We start from the raw sequence: 22,964 nt of genomic DNA on the forward strand, positions 1-22,964 counted from the left end.
TATCTCTATTAGCTACAGTAAGGATCAGTATTACCCTCTGGTATTATCTCTAGTAGCTACGTTAAGGATCAGTATTACCCTCCGGTATTATCTCTAGTAGCTACAGTAAGGATCAGTATTATCTCTAGTAGCTACAGTAAGGATCAGTATTATCTCTAGTAGCTACAGTAAGGATCAGTATTACCCTCTGGTATTATCTCTAGTAGCTACAGTAAGGATCAGTATTACACTCTGGTATTATCTCTAGTAGCGACAGTAAGGATCAGTATTACCCTCTGGTATTATCTCTAGTAGCTACAGTAAGTATCAGTATTACACTCTGGTATTATCTCTTGTAGCTACAGTAAGGATCAGTATTATCTCTAGTAGCTACAGTAAGGATCAGTATTACCCTCTGGTATTATCTCTAATAGCTACGTTAAGGATCAGTATTACCCTCCGGTATTATCTCTAGTAGCTACAGTAAGGATCAGTATTATCTCTAGTAGCTACAGTAAGGATCAGTATTATCTCTAGTAGCTACAGTAAGGATCAGTATTATCTCTAGTAGCTACAGTAAGGATCAGTATTACCCTCTGGTATTATCTCTAGTAGCTACTGTAAGGATCAGTATTATCTCTAGTAGCTACAGTAAGGATCAGTATTACCCTCTGGTATTATCTCTAGTAGCTACTGTAAGGATCAGTATTATCTCTAGTAGCTACAGTAAGGATCAGTATTACCCTCTGGTATTATCTCTAGTAGCTACAGTAAGGATCAGTATTACCCTCTGGTATTATCTCTAGTAGCTACAGTAAGGATCAGTATTACCCTCTGGTATTATCTCTAGTAGTTTACAGTAAGGATCAGTATTACCCTCTGGTATTATCTCTGGTAGCTACAGTAAGGATCAGTATTACTCTCTGGTATTATCTCTAGCTACTGTAAGGATCAGTATTATCTCTAGTAACTACAGTAAGGATCAGTATTACCCTCTGGGATTATCTCTAGTAGCTACAGTAAGGATCAGTATTACCCTCTGGTATTATCTCTAGTAGCTACGGTAAGGATCAGTATTACCCTCTGGTATTATCTCTAGTAGCTACAGTAAGGACCAGTATTACCCTCTGGTATTATCTTTAGTTGCTACAGTAGGGATCAGTATTACCCTCTGGTATTATCTCTAGTAGCTACAGTAAGGATCAGTATTACCCTCTGGTATTATCTCTAGTAGCTACAGTAAGGATCAGTATTACCCTCTGGTATTATCTCTAGTAGCTACAGTAAGGATCTGTATTACCCTCTGGTATTATCTCTAGTAGCTACAGTAAGGATCAGTATTACCCTCTGGTATTATCTCTAGTAGCTACAGTAAGGATCAGTATTACACTCTGGTATTATCTCTAGTAGCGACAGTAAGGATCAGTATTACACTCTGGTATTATCTCTAGTAGCTACAGTAAGGATCAGTATTACCCTCTGGTGTTATCTCTAGTAGCTACAGTAAGGATCAGTATTACCCTCTGGTATTATCTCTACTTGCTACAGTAAGGATCAGTATTACCCTCTGGTATTATCTCTAGTAGCTACAGTAAGGATCAGTATTACCCTCCAGTATTATCTCTAGTAGCTACAGTAAGGATCAGTATTATCTCTAGTAGCTACAGTAAGGATCAGTATTATCTCTAGTAGCTACAGTAAGGATCAGTATTACCCTCTGGTATTATCTCTAGTAGCTACAGTAAGGATCAGTATTATCTCTATTAGCTACAGTAAGGATCAGTATTACCCTCTGGTATTATCTCTAGTAGCTACGTTAAGGATCAGTATTACCCTCCGGTATTATCTCTAGTAGCTACAGTAAGGATCAGTATTATCTCTAGTAGCTACAGTAAGGATCAGTATTATCTCTAGTAGCTACAGTAAGGATCAGTATTACCCTCTGGTATTATCTCTAGTAGCTACAGTAAGGATCAGTATTACACTCTGGTATTATCTCTAGTAGCGACAGTAAGGATCAGTATTACACTCTGGTATTATCTCTAGTTGCTACAGTAAGGATCAGTATTACCCTCTGGTATTATCTCTAGTAGCTACAGTAAGGATCAGTATTACCCTCTGGTATTATCTCTAGTAGCTACAGTAAGGATCAGTATTACCCTCTGGTATTATCTCTACTTGCTACAGTAAGGATCAGTATTACCCTCTGGTATTATCTCTAGTAGCTACAGTAAGGATCAGTATTACCCTCCAGTATTATCTCTAGTAGCTACAGTAAGGATCAGTATTATCTCTAGTAGCTACAGTAAGGATCAGTATTATCTCTAGTAGCTACAGTAAGGATCAGTATTACCCTCTGGTATTATCTCTAGTAGCTAGAGTAAGGATCAGTATTATCTCTATTAGCTAAAGTAAGGATCAGTATTACCCTCTGGTATTATCTCTAGTAGCTACGTTAAGGATCAGTATTACCCTCCGGTATTATCTCTAGTAGCTACAGTAAGGATCAGTATTATCTCTAGTAGCTACAGTAAGGATCAGTATTATCTCTAGTAGCTACAGTAAGGATCAGTATTACCCTCTGGTATTATCTCTAGTAGCTACGTTAAGGATCAGTATTACCCTCCGGTATTATCTCTAGTAGCTACAGTAAGGATCAGTATTATCTCTAGTAGCTACAGTAAGGATCAGTATTATCTCTAGTAGCTACAGTAAGGATCAGTATTACCCCCTGGTATTATCTCTTGTAGCTACAGTAAGGATCAGTATTATCTCTAGTAGCTACAGTAAGGATCAGTATTACCCTGTGGTATTATCTCTAGTAGCTACAGTAAGGATCAGTATTACCCTCTGGTATTATCTCTAGTAGCTACAGTAAGGATCAGTATTACCCTCTGGTATTATCTCTAGTAGCTACAGTAAGGATAAGTATTACCCTCTGGTATTATCTCTAGTAGCTACAGTAAGGATCAGTATTACCCTTTGGTATTATCTCTAGTAGCTACAGTACGGATCAGTATTATCTCTAGTAGCTACAGTAAGGATCAGTATTACCCTCTGGTATTATCTCTAGTAGCTACAGTAGATAAGTATTACCCTCTGGTATTATCTCTAGTAGCTACAGTAAGGATCAGTATTACCCTCTGGTATTATCTCTAGTAGCCACAGTAAGGATCAGTATTACCCTCTGGTATTATCTCTAGTAGCTACAGTAAGGATAAGTATTACCCTCTGGTATTATCTCTAGTAGCTACAGTAAGGATCAGTATTACCCTCTGGTATTATCTCTAGTAGCTACAGTACGGATCAGTATTATCTCTAGTAGCTACAGTAAGGATCAGTATTACCCTCTGGTATTATCTCTAGTAGCTACAGTAGATAAGTATTACCCTCTGGTATTATCTCTAGTAGCTACAGTAAGGATCAGTATTACCCTCTGGTATTATCTCTAGTAGCTACAGTAAGGATCAGTATTACCCTCTGGTATTATCTCTAGCTACTGTAAGGATCAGTATTATCTCTAGTAACTACAGTAAGGATCAGTATTACCCTCTGGTATTATCTCTAGTAGCTACAGTAAGGATCAATATTACCCTCTGCTATTATCTCTAATAGCTACAGTAAGGATCAGTATTACCCTCTGGTATTATCTCTAGTAGCTACAGTAAGTATCAGTATTATACTCTGGTATTATCTCTTGTAGCTACAGTAAGGATCAGTATTATCTCTAGTAGCAACAGTAAGGATCAGTATTACCCTCTGGTATTATCTCTAATAGCTACGTTAAGGATCAGTATTACCCTCCGGTATTATCTCTAGTAGCTACAGTAAGGATCAGTATTACCCTCTGGTATTATCTCTAGTAGCTACAGTAAGGATCAGTATTACCCTCCAGTATTATCTCTAGTAGCTACAGTAAGGATCAGTATTATCTCTAGTAGCTACAGTAAGGATCAGTATTATCTCTAGTAGCTACAGTAAGGATCAGTATTACCCTCTGGTATTATCTCTAGTAGCTACAGTAAGGATCAGTATTATCTCTATTAGCTACAGTAAGGATCAGTATTACCCTCTGGTATTATCTCTAGTAGCTACGTTAAGGATCAGTATTACCCTCCGGTATTATCTCTAGTAGCTACAGTAAGGATCAGTATTATCTCTAGTAGCTACTGTAAGGATCAGTATTATCTCTAGTAGCTACAGTAAGGATCAGTATTACCCTCTGGTATTATCTCTAGTAGCTACGTTAAGGATCAGTATTACCCTCCGGTATTATCTCTAGTAGCTACAGTAAGGATCAGTATTATCTCTAGTAGCTACAGTAAGGATCAGTATTATCTCTAGTAGCTACAGTAAGGATCAGTATTACCCCCTGGTATTATCTCTAGTAGCTACAGTAAGGATCAATATTACCCTCTGGTATTATCTCTAGTAGCTACAGTAAGGATCAGTATTATCTCTATTAGCTACAGTAAGGATCAGTATTACCTTCTGGTATTATCTCTAGTAGCTACAGTAAGGATCAGTATTACCCTCTGGTATTATCTCTAGCTACTGTAAGGATCAGTATTATCTCTAGTAACTACAGTAAGGATCAGTATTACCCTCTGGTATTATCTCTAGTAGCTACAGTAAGGATCAGTATTACCCTCTGGTATTATCTCTAATAGCTACAGTAAGGATCAGTATTACCCTCTGGTATTATCTCTAGTAGCTACAGTAAGTATCAGTATTACACTCTGGTATTATCTCTTGTAGCTACAGTAAGGATCAGTATTATCTCTAGTAGCTACAGTAAGGATCAGTATTACCCTCTGGTATTATCTCTAATAGCTACGTTAAGGATCAGTATTACCCTCCGGTATTATCTCTAGTAGCTACAGTAAAGATCAGTATTATCTCTAGTAGCTACAGTAAGGATCAGTATTATCTCTAGTAGCTACAGTAAGGATCAGTATTACCCTCTGGTATTATCTCTAGTAGCTACAGTAAGGATCAGTATTACCCTCTGATATTATCTCTAGTAGCTACAGTAAGGATCAGTATTACCCTCTGGTATTATCTCTAGTAGCTACAGTAAGGATCAGTATTACCCTCTGGTATTATCTCTACTTGCTACAGTAAGGATCAGTATTACCCTCTGGTATTATCTCTAGTAGCTACAGTAAGGATCAGTATTACCCTCCAGTATTATCTCTAGTAGCTACAGTAAGGATCAGTATTATCTCTAGTAGCTACAGTAAGGATCAGTATTATCTCTAGTAGCTACAGTAAGGATCAGTATTACCCTCTGGTATTATCTCTAGTAGCTACAGTAAGGATCAGTATTATCTCTATTAGCTACAGTAAGGATCAGTATTACCCTCTGGTATTATCTCTAGTAGCTACGTTAAGGATCAGTATTACCCTCCGGTATTATCTCTAGTAGCTACAGTAAGGATCAGTATTATCTCTAGTAGCTACAGTAAGGATCAGTATTATCTCTAGTAGCTACAGTAAGGATCAGTATTACCCTCTGGTATTATCTCTAGTAGCTACGTTAAGGATCAGTATTACCCTCCGGTATTATCTCTAGTAGCTACAGTAAGGATCAGTATTATCTCTAGTTGCTACAGTAAGGATCAGTATTATCTCTAGTAGCTACAGTAAGGATCAGTATTACCCCCTGGTATTATCTCTAGTAGCTACAGTAAGGATCAGTATTACCCTCTGGTATTATCTCTAGTAGCTACAGTAAGGATCAGTATTATCTCTATTAGCTACAGTAAGGATCAGTATTACCTTCTGGTATTATCTCTAGTAGCTACGTTAAGGATCAGTATTACCCTCCGGTATTATCTCTAGTAGCTACAGTAAGGATCAGTATTATCTCTAGTAGCTACAGTAAGGATCAGTATTATCTCTAGTAGCTACAGTAAGGATCAGTATTACCCCCTTGTATTATCTCTTGTAGCTACAGTAAGGATCAGTATTATCTCTAGTAGCTACAGTAAGGATCAGTATTACCCTCTGGTATTATCTCTAGTAGCTACAGTAAGGATCAGTATTACCCTCTGGTATTATCTCTAGTAGCTACAGTAAGGATCAGTATTACCCTCTGGTATTATCTCTAGTAGCTACAGTAAGGATAAGTATTACCCTCTGGTATTATCTCTAGTAGCTACAGTAAGGATCAGTATTACCCTCTGGTATTATCTCTAGTAGCTACAGTACGGATCAGTATTATCTCTAGTAGCTACAGTAAGGATCAGTATTACCCTCTGGTATTATCTCTAGTAGCTACAGTAGATAAGTATTACCCTCTGGTATTATCTCTAGTAACTACAGTAAGGATCAGTATTACCCTCTGGTATTATCTCTAGTAGCCACAGTAAGGATCAGTATTACCCTCTGGTATTATCTCTAGTAGCTACAGTAAGGATAAGTATTACCCTCTGGTATTATCTCTAGTAGCTACGTTAAGGATCAGTATTACCCTCTGGTATTATCTCTAGTAGCTACAGTACGGATCAGTATTATCTCTAGTAGCTACAGTAAGGATCAGTATTACCCTCTGGTATTATCTCTAGTAGCTACAGTAGATAAGTATTACCCTCTGGTATTATCTCTAGTAGCTACAGTAAGGATCAGTATTACCCTCTGGTATTATCTCTAGTAGCTACAGTAAGGATCAGTATTACCCTCTGGTATTATCTCTAGCTACTGTAAGGATCAGTATTATCTCTAGTAACTACAGTAAGGATCAGTATTACCCTCTGGTATTATCTCTAGTAGCTACAGTAAGGATCAGTATTACCCTCTGGTATTATCTCTAATAGCTACAGTAAGGATCAGTATTACCCTCTGGTATTATCTCTAGTAGCTACAGTAAGTATCAGTATTACACTCTGGTATTATCTCTTGTAGCTACAGTAAGGATCAGTATTATCTCTAGTAGCTACAGTAAGGATCAGTATTACCCTCTGGTATTATCTCTAATAGCTACGTTAAGGATCAGTATTACCCTCCGGTATTATCTCTAGTAGCTACAGTAAGGATCAGTATTATCTCTAGTAGCTACAGTAAGGATCAGTATTATCTCTAGTAGCTACAGTAAGGATCAGTATTATCTCTAGTAGCTACAGTAAGGATCAGTATTACCCTCTAGTATTATCTCTAGTAGCTACTGTAAGGATCAGTATTATCTCTAGTAGCTACAGTAAGGATCAGTATTACCCTCTGGTATTATCTCTAGTAGCTACTGTAAGGATCAGTATTATCTCTAGTAGCTACAGTAAGGATCAGTATTACCCTCTGGTATTATCTCTAGTAGCTACAGTAAGGATCAGTATTACCCTCTGGTATTATCTCTAGTAGCTACAGTAAGAATCAGTATTACCCTCTGGTATTATCTCTAGTAGTTTACAGTAAGGATCAGTATTACCCTCTGGTATTATCTCTGGTAGCTACAGTAAGGATCAGTATTACCCTCTGGTATTATCTCTAGCTACTGTAAGGATCAGTATTATCTCTAGTAACTACAGTAAGGATCAGTATTACCCTCTGGGATTATCTCTAGTAGCTACAGTAAGGATCAGTATTACCCTCTGGTATTATCTCTAGTAGCTACGGTAAGGATCAGTATTACCCTCTGGTATTATCTCTAGTAGCTACAGTAAGGACCAGTATTACCCTCTGGTATTATCTCTAGTTGCTACAGTAGGGATCAGTATTACCCTCTGGTATTATCTCTAGTAGCTACAGTAAGGATCAGTATTACCCTCTGGTATTATCTCTAGTAGCTACAGTAAGGATCAGTATTACCCTCTGGTATTATCTCTAGTAGCTACAGTAAGGATCAGTATTACCCTCTGGTATTATCTCTAGTAGCTACAGTAAGGATCAGTATTACCCTCTGGTATTATCTCTAGTAGCTACAGTAAGGATCAGTATTACACTCTGGTATTATCTCTAGTAGCGACAGTAAGGATCATTATTACACTCTGGTATTATCTCTAGTAGCTACAGTAAGGATCAGTATTACCCTCTGGTATTATCTCTAGTAGCTACAGTAAGGATCAGTATTACCCTCTGGTGTTATCTCTAGTAGCTACAGTAAGGATCAGTATAACCCTCTGGTATTATCTCTACTTGCTACAGTAAGGATCAGTATTACCCTCTGGTATTATCTCTAGTAGCTACAGTAAGGATCAGTATTACCCTCCAGTATTATCTCTAGTAGCTACAGTAAGGATCAGTATTATCTCTAGTAGCTACAGTAAGGATCAGTATTATCTCTAGTAGCTACAGTAAGGATCAGTATTACCCTCTGGTATTATCTCTAGTAGCTACAGTAAGGATCAGTATTATCTCTATTAGCTACAGTAAGGATCAGTATTACCCTCTGGTATTATCTCTAGTAGCTACGTTAAGGATCAGTATTACCCTCTGGTATTATCTCTAGTAGCTACAGTACGGATCAGTATTATCTCTAGTAGCTACAGTAAGGATCAGTATTACCCTCTGGTATTATCTCTAGTAGCTACAGTAGATAAGTATTACCCTCTGGTATTATCTCTAGTAGCTACAGTAAGGATCAGTATTACCCTCTGGTATTATCTCTAGTAGCTACAGTAAGGATCAGTATTACCCTCTGGTATTATCTCTAGCTACTGTAAGGATCAGTATTATCTCTAGTAACTACAGTAAGGATCAGTATTACCCTCTGGTATTATCTCTAGTAGCTACAGTAAGGATCAGTATTACCCTCTGGTATTATCTCTAGTAGCTACAGTAAGGATCAGTATTACCCTCTGGTATTATCTCTAGCTACTGTAAGGATCAGTATTATCTCTAGTAACTACAGTAAGGATCAGTATTACCCTCTGGTATTATCTCTAGTAGCTACAGTAAGGATCAGTATTACCCTCTGGTATTATCTCTAATAGCTACAGTAAGGATCAGTATTACCCTCTGGTATTATCTCTAGTAGCTACAGTAAGTATCAGTATTACACTCTGGTATTATCTCTTGTAGCTACAGTAAGGATCAGTATTATCTCTAGTAGCTACAGTAAGGATCAGTATTACCCTCTGGTATTATCTCTAATAGCTACGTTAAGGATCAGTATTACCCTCCGGTATTATCTCTAGTAGCTACAGTAAGGATCAGTATTATCTCTAGTAGCTACAGTAAGGATCAGTATTATCTCTAGTAGCTACAGTAAGGATCAGTATTATCTCTAGTAGCTACAGTAAGGATCAGTATTACCCTCTGGTATTATCTCTAGTAGCTACTGTAAGGATCAGTATTATCTCTAGTAGCTACAGTAAGGATCAGTATTACCCTCTGGTATTATCTCTAGTAGCTACTGTAAGGATCAGTATTATCTCTAGTAGCTACAGTAAGGATCAGTATTACCCTCTGGTATTATCTCTAGTAGCTACAGTAAGGATCAGTATTACCCTCTGGTATTATCTCTAGTAGCTACAGTAAGGATCAGTATTACCCTCTGGTATTATCTCTAGTAGTTTACAGTAAGGATCAGTATTACCCTCTGGTATTATCTCTGGTAGCTACAGTAAGGATCAGTATTACCCTCTGGTATTATCTCTAGCTACTGTAAGGATCAGTATTATCTCTAGTAACTACAGTAAGGATCAGTATTACCCTCTGGGATTATCTCTAGTAGCTACAGTAAGGATCAGTATTACCCTCTGGTATTATCTCTAGTAGCTACGGTAAGGATCAGTATTACCCTCTGGTATTATCTCTAGTAGCTACAGTAAGGACCAGTATTACCCTCTGGTATTATCTCTAGTTGCTACAGTAGGGATCAGTATTACCCTCTGGTATTATCTCTAGTAGCTACAGTAAGGATCAGTATTACCCTCTGGTATTATCTCTAGTAGCTACAGTAAGGATCAGTATTACCCTCTGGTATTATCTCTAGTAGCTACAGTAAGGATCAGTATTACCCTCTGGTATTATCTCTAGTAGCTACAGTAAGGATCAGTATTACCCTCTGGTATTATCTCTAGTAGCTACAGTAAGGATCAGTACTACACTCTGGTATTATCTCTAGTAGCGACAGTAAGGATCAGTATTACACTCTGGTATTATCTCTAGTAGCTACAGTAAGGATCAGTATTACCCTCTGGTATTATCTCTAGTAGCTACAGTAAGGATCAGTATTACCCTCTGGTGTTATCTCTAGTAGCTACAGTAAGGATCAGTATTACCCTCTGGTATTATCTCTACTTGCTACAGTAAGGATCAGTATTACCCTCTGGTATTATCTCTAGTAGCTACAGTAAGGATCAGTATTACCCTCCAGTATTATCTCTAGTAGCTACAGTAAGGATCAGTATTATCTCTAGTAGCTACAGTAAGGATCAGTATTATCTCTAGTAGCTACAGTAAGGATCAGTATTACCCTCTGGTATTATCTCTAGTAGCTACAGTAAGGATCAGTATTATCTCTATTAGCTACAGTAAGGATCAGTATTACCCTCTGGTATTATCTCTAGTAGCTACGTTAAGGATCAGTATTACCCTCCGGTATTATCTCTAGTAGCTACAGTAAGGATCAGTATTATCTCTAGTAGCTACAGTAAGGATCAGTATTATCTCTAGTAGCTACAGTAAGGATCAGTATTACCCTCTGGTATTATCTCTAGTAGCTACAGTAAGGATCAGTATTACACTCTGGTATTATCTCTAGTAGCGACAGTAAGGATCAGTATTACACTCTGGTATTATCTCTAGTAGCTACAGTAAGGATCAGTATTACCCTCTGGTATTATCTCTAGCTACTGTAAGGATCAGTATTATCTCTAGTATCTACAGTAAGGATCAGTATTACCCTCTGGTATTATCTCTAGTAGCTACAGTAAGGATCAGTATTACCCTCTGGTATTATCTCTAATAGCTACAGTAAGGATCAGTATTACCCTCTGGTATTATCTCTAGTAGCTACAGTAAGTATCAGTATTACACTCTGGTATTATCTCTTGTAGCTACAGTAAGGATCAATATTATCTCTAGTAGCTACAGTAAGGATCAGTATTACCCTCTGGTATTATCTCTAATAGCTACGTTAAGGATCAGTATTACCCTCCGGTATTATCTCTAGTAGCTACAGTAAGGATCAGTATTACCCTCTGGTATTATCTCTAGTAGCTACAGTAAGGATCAGTATTACCCTCCAGTATAATCTCTAGTAGCTACAGTAAGGATCAGTATTATCTCTAGTAGCTACCATAATGGATCAGTATTATCTCTAGTAGCTACAGTGAGGATCAGTATTACCCTCTGGTATTATCTCTAGTAGCTACAGTAAGGATCAGTATTATCTCTATTAGCTACAGTAAGGATCAGTATTACCCTCCGGTATTATCTCTAGTAGCTACAGTAAGGATCAGTATTATCTCTATTAGCTACAGTAAGGATCAGTATTACCTTCTGGTATTATCTCTAGTAGCTACAGTAAGGATCAGTATTATCTCTAGTAGCTACAGTAAGGATCAGTATTACCCTCTGGTATTATCTCTAGTAGCTACGTTAAGGATCAGTATTACCCTCCGGTATTATCTCTAGTAGCTACAGTAAGGATCAGTATTATCTCTAGTAGCTACAGTAAGGATCAGTATTATCTCTAGTAGCTACAGTAAGGATCAGTATTACCCCCTGGTATTATCTCTAGTAGCTACAGTAAGGATCAGTATTACCCTCTGGTATTATCTCTAGTAGCTACAGTAAGGATCAGTATTATCTCTATTAGCTACAGTAAGGATCAGTATTACCTTCTGGTATTATCTCTAGTAGCTACAGTAAGGATCAATATTACCCTCTGGTATTATCTCTAGCTACTGTAAGGATCAGTATTATCTCTAGTAACTACAGTAAGGATCAGTATTACCCTCTGGTATTATCTCTAGTAGCTACAGTAAGGATCAGTATTACCCTCTGGTATTATCTCTAATAGCTACAGTAAGGATCAGTATTACCCTCTGGTATTATCTCTAGTAGCTACAGTAAGTATCAGTATTACACTCTGGTATTATCTCTTGTAGCTACAGTAAGGATCAGTATTATCTCTAGTAGCTACAGTAAGGATCAGTATTACCCTCTGGTATTATCTCTAATAGCTACGTTAAGGATCAGTATTACCCTCCGGTATTATCTCTAGTAGCTACAGTAAGGATCAGTATTATCTCTAGTAGCTACAGTAAGGATCAGTATTATCTCTAGTAGCTACAGTAAGGATCAGTATTATCTCTAGTAGCTACAGTAAGGATCAGTATTACCCTCTGGTATTATCTTTAGTAGCTACTGTAAGGATCAGTATTATCTCTAGTAGCTACAGTAAGGATCAGTATTACCCTCTGGTATTATCTCTAGTAGCTACTGTAAGGATCAGTATTATCTCTAGTAGCTACAGTAAGGATCAGTATTACCCTCTGGTATTATCTCTAGTAGCTACAGTAAGGATCAGTATTACCCTCTGGTATTATCTCTAGTAGCTACAGTAAGGATCAGTATTACCCTCTGGTATTATCTCTAGTAGTTTACAGTAAGGATCAGTATTACCCTCTGGTATTATCTCTGGTAGCTACAGTAAGGATCAGTATTACCCTCTGGTATTATCTCCAGCTACTGTAAGGATCAGTATTATCTCTAGTAACTACAGTAAGGATCAGTATTACCCTCTGGGATTATCTCTAGTAGCTACAGTAAGGATCAGTATTACCCTCTGGTATTATCTCTAGTAGCTACGGTAAGGATCAGTATTACCCTCTGGTATTATCTCTAGTAGCTACAGTAAGGACCAGTATTACCCTCTGGTATTATCTCTAGTTGCTAGAGCAGGGATCAGTATTACCCTCTGGTATTATCTCTAGTAGCTACAGTAAGGATCAGTATTACCCTCTGGTATTATCTCTAGTAGCTACAGTAAGGATCAGTATTACCCTCTGGTATTATCTCTAGTAGCTACAGTAAGGATCAGTATTACCCTCTGGTATTATCTCTAGTAGCTACAGTAAGGATCAGTATTACCCTCTGGTATTATCTCTAGTAGCTACAGTAAGGATCAGTATTACACTCTGGTATTATCTCTAGTAGCTACAGTACGGATCAGTATTATCTCTAGTAGCTACAGTAAGGATCAGTATTACCCTCTGGTATTATCTCTAGTAGCTACAGTAGATAAGTATTACCCTCTGGTATTATCTCTAGTAGCTACAGTAAGGATCAGTATTACCCTCTGGTATTATCTCTAGTAGCCACAGTAAGGATCAGTATTACCCTCTGGTATTATCTCTAGTAGCTACAGTAAGGATAAGTATTACCCTCTGGTATTATCTCTAGTAGCTACAGTAAGGATCAGTATTACCCTCTGGTAATATCTCTAGTAGCTACAGTACGGATCAGTATTATCTCTAGTAGCTACAGTAAGATTCAGTATTACCCTCTGGTATTATCTCTAGTAGCTACAGTAGATAAGTATTACCCTCTGGTATTATCTCTAGTAGCTACAGTAAGGATCAGTATTACCCTCTGGTATTATCTCTAGTAGCTACAGTAAGGATCAGTATTACCCTCTGGTATTATCTCTAGCTACTGTAAGGATCAGTATTATCTCTAGTAACTACAGTAAGGATCAGTATTACCCTCTGGTATTATCTCTAGTAGCTACAGTAAGGATCAGTATTACCCTCTGGTATTATCTCTAATAGCTACAGTAAGGATCAGTATTACCCTCTGGTATTATCTCTAGTAGCTACAGTAAGTATCAGTATTACACTCTGGTATTATCTCTTGTAGCTACAGTAAGGATCAGTATTATCTCTAGTAGCTACAGTAAGGATCAGTATTACCCTCTGGTATTATCTCTAATAGCTACGTTAAGGATCAGTATTACCCTCCGGTATTATCTCTAGTAGCTACAGTAAGGATCAGTATTACCCTCTGGTATTATCTCTAGTAGCTACAGTAAGGATCAGTATTACCCTCCAGTATTATCTCTAGTAGCTACAGTAAGGATCAGTATTATCTCTAGTAGCTACAGTAAGGATCAGTATTATCTCTAGTAGCTACAGTAAGGATCAGTATTACCCTCTGGTATTATCTCTAGTAGCTACAGTAAGGATCAGTATTATCTCTATTAGCTACAGTAAGGATCAGTATTACCCTCTGGTATTATCTCTAGTAGCTACGTTAAGGATCAGTATTACCCTCCGGTATTATCTCTAGTAGCTACAGTAAGGATCAGTATTATCTCTAGTAGCTACAGTAAGGATCAGTATTATCTCTAGCAGCTACAGTAAGGATCAGTATTACCCTCTGGTATTATCTCTAGTAGCTACGTTAAGGATCAGTATTACCCTCCGGTATTATCTCTAGTAGCTACAGTAAGGATCAGTATTATCTCTAGTAGCTACAGTAAGGATCAGTATTATGTCTAGTAGCTACAGTAAGGATCAGTATTACCCCCTGGTATTATCTCTAGTAGCTACAGTAAGGATCAGTATTACCCTCTGGTATTATCTCTAGTAGCTACAATAAGGATCAGTATTATCTCTATTAGCTACAGTAAGGATCAGTATTACCTTCTGGTATTATCTCTAGTAGCTACAGTAAGGATCAGTATTACCCTCTGGTATTATCTCTAGCTACTGTAAGGATCAGTATTATCTCTAGTAACTACAGTAAGGATCAGTATTACCCTCTGGTATTATCTCTAGTTGCTACAGCAGGGATCAGTATTACCCTCTGGTATTATCTCTAGTAGCTACAGTAAGGATCAGTATTACCCTCTGGTATTATCTCTAGTAGCTACAGTAAGGATCAGTATTACCCTCTGGTATTATCTCTAGTAGCTACAGTAAGGATCAGTATTACCCTCTGGTATTATCTCTAGTAGCTACAGTAAGGATCAGTATTACCCTCTGGTATTATCTCTAGTAGCTACAGTAAGGATCAGTATTACACTCTGGTATTATCTCTAGTAGCTACAGTACGGATCAGTATTATCTCTAGTAGCTACAGTAAGGATCAGTATTACCCTCTGGTATTATCTCTAGTAGCTACAGTAGATAAGTATTACCCTCTGGTATTATCTCTAGTAGCTACAGTAAGGATCAGTATTACCCTCTGGTATTATCTCTAGTAGCCACAGTAAGGATCAGTATTACCCTCTGGTATTATCTCTAGTAGCTACAGTAAGGATAAGTATTACCCTCTGGTATTATCTCTAGTAGCTACAGTAAGGATCAGTATTACTCTCTGGTATTATCTCTAGTAGCTACAGTACGGATCAGTATTATCTCTAGTAGCTACAGTAAGATTCAGTATTACCCTCTGGTATTATCTCTAGTAGCTACAGTAGATAAGTATTACCCTCTGGTATTATCTCTAGTAGCTACAGTAAGGATCAGTATTACCCTCTGGTATTATCTCTAGTAGCTACAGTAAGGATCAGTATTACCCTCTGGTATTATCTCTAGCTACTGTAAGGATCAGTATTATCTCTAGTAACTACAGTAAGGATCAGTATTACCCTCTGGTATTATCTCTAGTAGCTACAGTAAGGATCAGTATTACCCTCTGGTATTATCTCTAATAGCTACAGTAAGGATCAGTATTACCCTCTGGTATTATCTCTAGTAGCTACAGTAAGTATCAGTATTACACTCTGGTATTATCTCTTGTATCTACAGTAAGGATCAGTATTATCTCTAGTAGCTACAGTAAGGATCAGTATTACCCTCTGGTATTATCTCTAATAGCTACGTTAAGGATCAGTATTACCCTCCGGTATTATCTCTAGTAGCTACAGTAAGGATCAGTATTATCCTCTGGTATTATCTCTAGTAGCTACAGTAAGGATCAGTATTACCCTCCAGTATTATCTCTAGTAGCTACAGTAAGGATCAGTATTATCTCTAGTAGCTACAGTAAGGATCAGTATTATCTCTAGTAGCTACAGTAAGGATCAGTATTACCCTCTGGTATTATCTCTAGTAGCTACAGTAAGGATCAGTATTATCTCTATTAGCTACAGTAAGGATCAGTATTACCCTCTGGTATTATCTCTAGTAGCTACGTTAAGGATCAGTATTACCCTCCGGTATTATCTCTAGTAGCTACAGTAAGGATCAGTATTATCTCTAGTAGCTACAGTAAGGATCAGTATTATCTCTAGTAGCTACAGTAAGGATCAGTATTACCCTCTGGTATTATCTCTAGTAGCTACGTTAAGGATCAGTATTACCCTCCGGTATTATCTCTAGTAGCTACAGTAAGGATCAGTATTATCTCTAGTAGCTACAGTAAGGATCAGTATTATCTCTAGTAGCTACAGTAAGGATCAGTATTACCCCCTGGTATTATCTCTAGTAGCTACAGTAAGGATCAGTATTACCCTCTGGTATTATCTCTAGTAGCTACAATAAGGATCAGTATTATCTCTATTAGCTACAGTAAGGATCAGTATTACCTTCTGGTATTATCTCTAGTAGCTACAGTAAGGATCAGTATTACCCTCTGGTATTATCTCTAGCTACTGTAAGGATCAGTATTATCTCTAGTAACTACAGTAAGGATCAGTATTACCCTCTGGTATTATCTCTAGTAGCTACAGTAAGTATCAGTATTACACTCTGGTATTATCTCTTGTAGCTACAGTAAGGATCAGTATTATCTCTAGTAGCTACAGTAAGGATCAGTATTACCCTCTGGTATTATCTCTAATAGCTACGTTAAGGATCAGTATTACCCTCCGGTATTATCTCTAGTAGCTACAGTAAGGATCAGTATTACCCTCTGGTATTATCTCTAGTAGCTACAATAAGGATCAGTATTATCTCTATTAGCTACAGTAAGGATCAGTATTATCCTCTGGTATTATCTCTAGTAGCTACAGTAAGGATCAGTATTACCCTCCAGTATTATCTCTAGTAGCTACAGTAAGGATCAGTATTATCTCTAGTAGCTACAGTAAGGATCAGTATTATCTCTAGTAGCTACAGTAAGGATCAGTATTACCCTCTGGTATTATCTCTAGTAGCTACAGTAAGGATCAGTATTATCTCTATTAGCTACAGTAAGGATCAGTATTACCCTCTGGTATTATCTCTAGTAGCTACGTTAAGGATCAGTATTACCCTCCGGTATTATCTCTAGTAGCTACAGTAAGGATCAGTATTATCTCTAGTAGCTACAGTAAGGATCAGTATTATCTCTAGTAGCTACAGTAAGGATCAGTATTACCCTCTGGTATTATCTCTAGTAGCTACGTTAAGGATCAGTATTACCCTCCGGTATTATCTCTAGTAGCTACAGTAAGGATCAGTATTATCTCTAGTAGCTACAGTAAGGATCAGTATTATCTCTAGTAGCTACAGTAAGGATCAGTATTACCCCCTGGTATTATCTCTAGTAGCTACAGTAAGGATCAGTATTACCCTCTGGTATTATCTCTAGTAGCTACAATAAGGATCAGTATTATCTCTATTAGCTACAGTAAGGATCAGTATTACCTTCTGGTATTATCTCTAGTAGCTACAGTAAGGATCAGTATTACCCTCTGGTATTATCTCTAGCTACTGTAAGGATCAGTATTATCTCTAGTAACTACAGTAAGGATCAGTATTACCCTCTGGTATTATCTCTAGTAGCTACAGTAAGGATCAGTATTACCCTCTGGTATTATCTCTAATAGCTACAGTAAGGATCAGTATTACCCTCTGGTATTATCTCTAGTAGCTACAGTAAGTATCAGTATTACACTCTGGTATTATCTCTTGTAGCTACAGTAAGGATCAGTATTATCTCTAGTAGCTACAGTAAGGATCAGTATTACCCTCTGGTATTATCTCTAATAGCTACGTTAAGGATCAGTATTACCCTCCGGTATTATCTCTAGTAGCTACAGTAAGGATCAGTATTACCCTCTGGTATTATCTCTAGTAGCTACAATAAGGATCAGTATTATCTCTATTAGCTACAGTAAGGATCAGTATTACCTTCTGGTATTATCTCTAGTAGCTACAGTAAGGATCAGTATTACCCTCTGGTATTATCTCTAGCTACTGTAAGGATCAGTATTATCTCTAGTAACTACAGTAAGGATCAGTATTACCCTCTGGTATTATCTCTAGTAGCTACAGTAAGGATCAGTATTACCCTCTGGTATTATCTCTAATAGCTACAGTAAGGATCAGTATTACCCTCTGGTATTATCTCTAGTAGCTACAGTAAGTATCAGTATTACACTCTGGTATTATCTCTTGTAGCTACAGTAAGGATCAGTATTATCTCTAGTAGCTACAGTAAGGATCAGTATTACCCTCTGGTATTATCTCTAATAGCTACGTTAAGGATCAGTATTACCCTCCGGTATTATCTCTAGTAGCTACAGTAAGGATCAGTATTATCTCTAGTAGCTACAGTAAGGATCAGTATTATCTCTAGTAGCTACAGTAAGGATCAGTATTATCTCTAGTAGCTACAGTAAGGATCAGTATTACCCTCTGGTATTATCTCTAGCTACTGTAAGGATCAGTATTATCTCTAGTAACTACAGTAAGGATCAGTATTACCCTCTGGTATTATCTCTAATAGCTACAGTAAGGATCAGTATTACCCTCTGGTATTATCTCTAGTAGCTACAGTAAGTATCAGTATTACACTCTGGTATTATCTCTTGTAGCTACAGTAAGGATCAGTATTATCTCTAGTAGCTACAGTAAGGATCAGTATTACCCTCTGGTATTATCTCTAGTAGCTACAGTAAGGATCAGTATTACCCTCCGCTATTATCTCTAGGAGCTACAGTAAGGATCAGTATTATCTCTAGTAGCTACAGTAAGGATCAGTATTATCTCTAGTAGCTACAGTAAGGATCAGTATTATCTCTAGTAGCTACAGTAAGGATCAGTATTACCCTCTGGTATTATCTCTAGTAGCTACTGTAAGGATCAGTATTATCTCTAGTAGCTACAGTAAGGATCAGTATTACCCTCTGGTATTATCTCTAGTAGCTATTGTAAGGATCAGTATTATCTCTAGTAGCTACAGTAAGGATCAGTATTACCCTCTGGTATTATCTCTAGTAGCTACAGTAAGGATCAGTATTACCCTCTGGTATTATCTCTAGTAGCTACAGTAAGGATCAGTATTACCCTCTGGTATTATCTCTAGTAGTTTACAGTAAGGATCAGTATTACCCTCTGGTATTATCTCTGGTAGCTACAGTAAGGATCAGTATTACCCTCTGGTATTATCTCTAGCTACTGTAAGGATCAGTATTATCTCTAGTAACTACAGTAAGTATCAGTATTACCCTCTGGGATTATCTCTAGTAGCTACAGTAAGGATCAGTATTACCCTCTGGTATTATCTCTAGTAGCTACGGTAAGGATCAGTATTACCCTCTGGTATTATCTCTAGTAGCTACAGTAAGGACCAGTATTACCCTCTGGTATTATCTCTAGTTGCTACAGTAGGGATCAGTATTACCCTCTGGTATTATCTCTAGTAGCTACAGTAAGGATCAGTATTACCCTCTGGTATTATCTCTAGTAGCTACAGTAAGGATCAGTATTACCCTCTGGTATTATCTCTAGTAGCTACAGTAAGGATCAGTATTACCCTCTGGTATTATCTCTAGTAGCTACAGTAAGGATCAGTATTACCCTCTGGTATTATCTCTAGTAGCTACAGTAAGGATCAGTATTACACTCTGGTATTATCTCTAGTAGCGACAGTAAGGATCAGTATTACACTCTGGTATTATCTCTAGTAGCTACAGTAAGGATCAGTATTACCCTCTGGTATTATCTCTAGTAGCTACAGTAAGGATCAGTATTACCCTCTGGTGTTATCTCTAGTAGCTACAGTAAGGATCAGTATTACCCTCTGGTATTATCTCTACTTGCTACAGTAAGGATCAGTATTACCCTCTGGTATTATCTCTAGTAGCTACAGTAAGGATCAGTATTACCCTCCAGTATTATCTCTAGTAGCTACAGTAAGGATCAGTATTACCCTCTGGTATTATCTCTAATAGCTACAGTAAGGATCAGTATTACCCTCTGGTATTATCTCTAGTAGCTACAGTAAGTATCAGTATTACACTCTGGTATTATCTCTTGTAGCTACAGTAAGGATCAGTATTATCTCTAGTAGCTACAGTAAGGATCAGTATTACCCTCTGGTATTATCTCTAATAGCTACGTTAAGGATCAGTATTACCCTCCGGTATTATCTCTAGTAGCTACAGTAAGGATCAGTATTACCCTCTGGTATTATCTCTAGTAGCTACAATAAGGATCAGTATTATCTCTATTAGCTACAGTAAGGATCAGTATTACCTTCTGGTATTATCTCTAGTAGCTACAGTAAGGATCAGTATTACCCTCTGGTATTATCTCTAGCTACTGTAAGGATCAGTATTATCTCTAGTAACTACAGTAAGGATCAGTATTACCCTCTGGTATTATCTCTAGTAGCTACAGTAAGGATCAGTATTACCCTCTGGTATTATCTCTAATAGCTACAGTAAGGATCAGTATTACCCTCTGGTATTATCTCTAGTAGCTACAGTAAGTATCAGTATTACACTCTGGTATTATCTCTTGTAGCTACAGTAAGGATCAGTATTATCTCTAGTAGCTACAGTAAGGATCAGTATTACCCTCTGGTATTATCTCTAATAGCTACGTTAAGGATCAGTATTACCCTCCGGTATTATCTCTAGTAGCTACAGTAAGGATCAGTATTATCTCTAGTAGCTACAGTAAGGATCAGTATTATCTCTAGTAGCTACAGTAAGGATCAGTATTATCTCTAGTAGCTACAGTAAGGATCAGTATTACCCTCTGGTATTATCTCTAGCTACTGTAAGGATCAGTATTATCTCTAGTAACTACAGTAAGGATCAGTATTACCCTCTGGTATTATCTCTAATAGCTACAGTAAGGATCAGTATTACCCTCTGGTATTATCTCTAGTAGCTACAGTAAGTATCAGTATTACACTCTGGTATTATCTCTTGTAGCTACAGTAAGGATCAGTATTATCTCTAGTAGCTACAGTAAGGATCAGTATTACCCTCTGGTATTATCTCTAGTAGCTACAGTAAGGATCAGTATTACCCTCCGCTATTATCTCTAGTAGCTACAGTAAGGATCAGTATTATCTCTAGTAGCTACAGTAAGGATCAGTATTATCTCTAGTAGCTACAGTAAGGATCAGTATTATCTCTAGTAGCTACAGTAAGGATCAGTATTACCCTCTGGTATTATCTCTAGTAGCTACTGTAAGGATCAGTATTATCTCTAGTAGCTACAGTAAGGATCAGTATTACCCTCTGGTATTATCTCTAGTAGCTATTGTAAGGATCAGTATTATCTCTAGTAGCTACAGTAAGGATCAGTATTACCCTCTGGTATTATCTCTAGTAGCTACAGTAAGGATCAGTATTACCCTCTGGTATTATCTCTAGTAGCTACAGTAAGGATCAGTATTACCCTCTGGTATTATCTCTAGTAGTTTACAGTAAGGATCAGTATTACCCTCTGGTATTATCTCTGGTAGCTACAGTAAGGATCAGTATTACCCTCTGGTATTATCTCTAGCTACTGTAAGGATCAGTATTATCTCTAGTAACTACAGTAAGTATCAGTATTACCCTCTGGGATTATCTCTAGTAGCTACAGTAAGGATCAGTATTACCCTCTGGTATTATCTCTAGTAGCTACGGTAAGGATCAGTATTACCCTCTGGTATTATCTCTAGTAGCTACAGTAAGGACCAGTATTACCCTCTGGTATTATCTCTAGTTGCTACAGTAGGGATCAGTATTACCCTCTGGTATTATCTCTAGTAGCTACAGTAAGGATCAGTATTACCCTCTGGTATTATCTCTAGTAGCTACAGTAAGGATCAGTATTACCCTCTGGTATTATCTCTAGTAGCTACAGTAAGGATCAGTATTACCCTCTGGTATTATCTCTAGTAGCTACAGTAAGGATCAGTATTACCCTCTGGTATTATCTCTAGTAGCTACAGTAAGGATCAGTATTACACTCTGGTATTATCTCTAGTAGCGACAGTAAGGATCAGTATTACACTCTGGTATTATCTCTAGTAGCTACAGTAAGGATCAGTATTACCCTCTGGTATTATCTCTAGTAGCTACAGTAAGGATCAGTATTACCCTCTGGTGTTATCTCTAGTAGCTACAGTAAGGATCAGTATTACCCTCTGGTATTATCTCTACTTGCTACAGTAAGGATCAGTATTACCCTCTGGTATTATCTCTAGTAGCTACAGTAAGGATCAGTATTACCCTCCAGTATTATCTCTAGTAGCTACAGTAAGGATCAGTATTATCTCTAGTAGCTACAGTAAGGATCAGTATTATCTCTAGTAGCTACAGTAAGGATCAGTATTACCCTCTGGTATTATCTCTAGTAGCTACAGTAAGGATCAGTATTATCTCTATTAGCTACAGTAAGGATCAGTATTACCCTCTGGTATTATCTCTAGTAGCTACGTTAAGGATCAGTATTACCCTCCGGTATTATCTCTAGTAGCTACAGTAAGGATCAGTATTATCTCTAGTAGCTACAGTAAGGATCAGTATTATCTCTAGTAGCTACAGTAAGGATCAGTATTATCTCTAGTAGCTACAGTAAGGATCAGTATTACCCTCTGGTATTATCTCTAGTAGCTACAGTAAGGATCAGTATTACACTCTGGTATTATCTCTAGTAGCGACAGTAAGGATCAGTATTACACTCTGGTATTATCTCTAGTTGCTACAGTAAGGATCAGTATTACCCTCTGGTATTATCTCTAGTAGCTACAGTAAGGATCAGTATTACCCTCTGGTATTATCTCTAGCTACTGTAAGGATCAGTATTATCTCTAGTAACTACAGTAAGGATCAGTATTACCCTCTGGTATTATCTCTAGTAGCTACAGTAAGGATCAGT

The sequence above is a fragment of the Salmo salar genome, chromosome 11, assembly GCF_965601325.2.
Source record: "Salmo salar chromosome 11, fSalSal1, whole genome shotgun sequence".
In the NCBI taxonomy this organism is placed as follows: domain Eukaryota; kingdom Metazoa; phylum Chordata; class Actinopteri; order Salmoniformes; family Salmonidae; genus Salmo; species Salmo salar.